Raw genomic sequence first — 5,674 nt, 5'->3', positions numbered from 1 at the left:
GAAGGAAGCAGACACAGGTCAGACAAGGCCGGGTGAGAGACAGCAGGGAAAAGAGAGGGAGAACTGGGTGGCGAAATTCTGCAGAGCAGGTGGGCCGGTGATGAAATCTGTGGAGTGCTGGAATCATCTCTGCCTGTTCCTGCTGGGTGGCTGCATGGCTCTGGTGTACTAGAAGGAGGGATGGAGATGAGGGAGGCGCTTGTCCCTCCAGGAGCCTAGCAGGATACCATATAGCCCAAGTCCTGGCGTGTGTTTATGCTCAGAGACTCACGCTTTCATTACACTGGTGGGTGCCTTGGTTTTACTGTGCTTGACGGCTGCATATTTTGCAGTCCAAGGAGATAGTGAGCAAGGCCTGGCTATTCTCAGGTGTGAGGGGGCACCTTCCTCTGAAACCTTTGCTACTGATGGCTGAAAATACCTGACACTGGGCTGGCTGGACCATAGGGCTGATCCAGCCTGGCAGTTCCTAGAAGAAGGAAAAGCGACCCAGGGACGTCCGTCACAGCAGCACTCAGCCAAAACACAAATGCACCCATCGGCAGGAAGAAAAGGGAAGCCGCAGAAGGGCTCTAAACCAAGCTGATCTCTACAGAGATTCCACGGGGCTATAAGCAGACTCCTCCCAGCTTCCTTTAGGGACTCAAGGCAGGAGAAGGGCTCTCTGGGGCATGGCATGGCAGTGGCAGCCTGCAGATTTCTCATGAACTCTGCAAAAACCTGGCTAATGTGGGTGCTGGACAGAAAAGGGGGACAAGAGAGTGGCAGAGAGGTGGACAAGCACACACCCAGTGGCCAAAGTTGGTACTGCAGGGGATTACTGTATCTGGGGAGCCCTACAGAGAAGGAAAGCACTGGAAAGGGGTCCCAAAAGAAACTCCACCCCCAGGGGTTTTAGCAGCACAATGTAGGAGACATGGGAGAGGTTTGCAGGGGGCAGGAAGGACCTTTGAGGATCTGGGTCAAAACAACTCGTGTAACCTATATCCCAATCCGCGCCTGAATTACCTCCTCTGTCCGTACCACGCCGCAGTTCGGGGAAAGACCCGCACCAAGACACAGCCGCCTTTCCCCAGGGAGCTCCAGCACAGAGCTAGGATTAAACCACCTCCCTACATAGCAAGGCAGGGAGTCCACTGCTTTGAACAGGGCGATGGGAGTGAAGAGACCTGGGGTTTGTGTCTGGCTCTGCCACTGATTCACTGTTGACCTTGGATAAATCACTTCACCTCTCCAGGCCTGTTTCCATCTTTGTCACACGGAGCTAATGAACCTGGCCCACCCTGAGGAAAGGTGCAATTACAGCGCAGCATCCAGCCCCCTCTCTCCAGCAACGTTATACCACGTTCTTTCTGCTTGCTGGCAGCCAGCACTGTGTAGCCTCCGCTATTACAGCATCTGCTCTAGCGAACCACGGTCGTGCTGGGCCCACTAAACTGAGACATGACTCGCCTGCGATATTCTCTGGGCTAGCGCACAGCTTCCGAGCACTGAGACGTGACCTAGCACAGAACAGCACCTGGGAACCAGCCCAGAGACACAGCTCCAGCACATTGGCTGTGGGTCAGATTCTGCAGCTCACACCAGGGAAGGAACTCAGGAGAGCGGTGGAATAAGGGCCTACTTGGCGTGAGTGATGGGGGTGGAATCCAGCCCTATCTTATCAGTGCTTAGCAGAGCAGATATCCTTAAAGCACTTTGCAAATATTCACTAACGAATCCTCTTATCAGCCTGCTGAGGCAGGTACCTACAGAGGAGAGAAGTGAAGCATAGAGAAGTGACATGACTTGCCTAAGGAGGCAAAGGGCCAATAGAAGAGGTAGGAAAGAGAACCCAGGTGTCCTGATTCCCCCGCTCCAACCCCTCAGCTCACCTGTGTCTCTCTCAGTGTGTGGTATCCAGGGGTGCTAGGCCTGCAACACCACTGCATGACGTTCCCGGGGATAAGCAAGGAGCAATAACGAGAGACAAGTGCAGGTCGCCTACAGCCCTGTGGCCCTCAGACTATCGTGCAGGTGGGAAGATCGCCTTCTTTGATTCCCACTGGCGCTGGTGCTGCTGGCAATGCTGCTCGCTTGTTATATTAATAAACCACAGCTCGCTCATTTCCACGTCAGTGTTTGCTAACAGCCATGATGAGAAGCTGCAAGCGCCTCCAACCACTTGAAGCAGCTAGGAACAAAATGGGGGGGGGGGGAAGCACGGCCGCTCCAGCCCAGCCACGGGAACACACAGCCTGTGTTGGGGGGAGAGAGGTGCACCTGGCAGGATCAAAGGCAACTGCAGGGGATATGAGTGCCACAGCTCCTTTCAAAGCGGATCCTTCAAAGCGCCGTTGCGTGAGAGAGCATAGGCCTGGGAGCGGTGAGTGCTCCAAGCCAGGACACAGAGGTTTGCAGGTTGCTATGGGCCCCGTCGGAAGAGTCTTCTGCCATTGGAGAATAATAAATCCCTAGCTCTTGTCATCAGGCGAACGCCAAGCGCTCGGCAAAGATTTGAGAGTTGCAGATGTTAGGGCCAGAAGAGATCATTAATTACCCAGTCTGTCTGCCCTCCTGTAGGACACAGGCCAGAGAATCTCAGCCCGTTACCCCTCTACTGTGCCCAATAACTAAAGCACATCTTCCGGGAAGGTGTCCAGTCTTGTCTTGAAAACCTCACCGGACGGAGAATCCACCACTGCCCTGGAAGGTTGTTCCTATGGTTAATCACCCTCACTGTTAAACAAAATGGCGCCTTATTTCTACTCTGGATTTGTCTGGCTTCAGCCTCCAGCCACTGGTTCTCACCATACCTGTGCATTCAAGGGCCAGTTAGGGATTTTTTCCCCACAGAAGTCCCTATACGCAGGGAACCAGGCTCGGAGAGAGGAAGGGACTCGCTCAAGGCCGTAGAGAGCATCAATGATAGAACCGGGAAGGACGCTCGGGGGCTCCCCCCTCATCACTTCACACCCTTGCACCGAGAGCCCTGCTGGGGGGTGGGGGTGGTGCTGCACTCGGACAAGGCTTGGACTGAACATTATTCTACAGGGCCACTCTTGCTGAGCCCCTCCCCCACGTGCCTTTTCATGCCCTTCCCCAAGTCCCTCCTGACTCTCTTCCCCACAATCTTGGAGGATGAATTTCTAGAGCTGGGCGAGGATTGGGGGCAGGAAGAGGCAGCGAGATGCCAAAGCGACGGGTGCTGTGTATGACTCCTGAGAGAACGACGAGTCAGCCATTCTGCCCTGACGTGCCAAGGTGCCTGCAGGATCGGGGCCGCCGAGCAGCTTGCAGGGTCCTGGCAAGTTGCTGAGGCAGCCCTTAGAATTAACCCTTCAGTGACCCAGGTACCAAGCTCTGGATGCAATTTTGAATGGGCAATCAAATAAACAATGACCTCACACAGCCTGTAACTTCCCCCTGAAAAGCAAACAGTCATGCCCATCAGGGAGGGGACCGGACTGGGGCTCTCCATTCACAAGCCTGGATCACACTCTATCCCATACTGGAAGCAGCTGGACTCTTTCTAAGAGGAAACACTCCAGCAAGCCACGTGCTGAAAGCCAGAGTGCCAGTGTCACCAGCGTGGCTGAACTCGCGCTGGTTTTGGAACCCGGGAGCCCTGCAGTGGAGGGTGGTAGGAGACCACAGGGTTTTCTTCCAGCCTGTTGTCCCAGTAACAACGTTAGCGCTTTCCATACACTGTCAGTCCACCCAGCGCTCGGGCAAGGGAGAGCAGTCTCATGCATTATGCCCACATGGCAAATGGACAGACTGTGGTGCACACACACCAAATCCAGGCTGCCCAAAAACATTGCCAGAGGACAGACAGATACAGACACACAAACGCATCGCATCATTAATATCGATTTTTTTGAATTCCTGGAATGCTCTGGGCCGTTGAGAACTAACCAGCACGCAGCAGGCAAGTCATCCTAATGCTGCAAGGATTGGTGGCACTCAGGGTCCACAAAGCAGAAACGCCTCTGTTCGCCTCCCTGCGCTGGGGCCACTCAGGTTCTCTTATCTACAACGGTGACATTTACAACGGTACAGCGGGTCCATGTGAAGCTTCAGGTTAAGGGTGTAAGTGCTGGAAGGGCTTTGAATTTCACCCTTCCTTAGGAACAATCTACAGCTTTCTGCAGTGGGGAACGCCAATCCTCATGCTTCAAGGCATAAGGTGATCACCAGCTGGGGTCAGGATGAAATTCTTCTTCCTGGTGCAAAACTGATCAGGTGCATAATAGACAGGGACTATAGAAACCAGAGGGAGATTTGGGCCAGATCTCTGGGGCTTTATGTTCTCATTTTGTTGCTCAGCTCTGTGTTTTAAAGCCAGCTGTTACTGGAAAACCAAAGGAAAGCCCCTCCGAAAACACTAGTAAGGTTATTAGCGTCAGCTGCTCCTGCTGCAGCCCATTGTATAGCTGCTCCATAATATTCCTCCCACTGCCATCGTAGGAGCCCAAAAGGATGGAGCTAATTTCGCGGCACATGCCACCCTCGGCCTTATTTGTAAGGACAGTGGTGAGTGTCTCAGTTAATCAAGACTGTCTGATGCTGGCCTTGTTGCTATGCTGTTAGTGCTTCGTATACATCGGGCCAAACTCTCGACTCCATTACACCAGCGTAAATCAGGAGTCCACTGAAATCAGTAAAGTTGCTCTGCATTTAGGTTGTAGCTCGTGAATGGTTCTTCTGCTCTCCCACCGCCCTCCGCCCCCCTCCAGCACGGCCTTGTCAATCTGTCAAACCAAGATATGCAGTCACACTTCATGGGGGCTTTGGGGGGGAGAAAGGAAGCCCCCCCCCAAATCAAACAGCTGAGAGATCACTCAAGCAGCTGCCCCTTTCAAATGTACCGCAGTTTTGAATTCTATACCAGATGCTCCTGCTGGTGAATGGGACGCTGGATCAGTACATCAGCTAGCTGCTTGTGGAAAAATACCCAGATGCCAAACGGGTAACAATGCCATCCCTGAGAGTAACCCCACAAAACCCCACGAAGACGAACGGGGTCAGTTCAGCTCTGGGTTCTGAGTCTCCGCTCACCTACCCTGGGTTAGATCCAGGGAGAGACACTGGGGCAAGCAAGAGGAGAATCAGGCCCATTCTCTCAATCCACACACTTCATTGCCTGGATTCGAAGGGCGAGGAAGCAGGCACCTCTTTGTAATTCTGCCTAGAGTGAAAAGCCTGAATGATGCCAAGAAGGTTGGGGAGGCCAGAAAGCCATCGGGAGAGCCCACATCCTCAGCACAGGTGGGAAATCCACACATGCAGATTTATTGCATCTCTAATCAGGACAGGACAGCGCTGGAGGCAGCAGGTTTCCGGATCAGAGAGGGCTTGGCCATTCCTGTCTTCCTTTGAACGTGCCTCTTCTGAGCCTCACCAACTGCTGGATGTGCCTGGGCAAAACATACTGCCCATTGAACCAGATATAGCCAAAGCCTCCGCTCAGAGGTAGGGTAGGGAAGGGGACGTGCGGAAAGGAAGCAGAGGGGGGGTAAAGCAGATGAGGGCACAAAAGAAGGTGGGTTATTCAAGAGCAGGAGGATTCAGGGTGAAGGGGCACCTACAGAGAGGGAGGGGGAGGGTCTACAGGCAAGAGAGGGGATTGGGACGAAGGTAAATGAGAAGGGAGTAATTGAACAAATCATACAGGGGAAGGAGGTAAAAGGGG

Source organism: Trachemys scripta, chromosome 17 (genome assembly GCF_013100865.1).
Source record: "Trachemys scripta elegans isolate TJP31775 chromosome 17, CAS_Tse_1.0, whole genome shotgun sequence".
Classification (NCBI taxonomy): Eukaryota; Metazoa; Chordata; order Testudines; family Emydidae; genus Trachemys; species Trachemys scripta.
The sequence above is the reverse complement of the archived record's forward strand: the minus strand, read 5'-3'. Positions refer to the sequence as shown.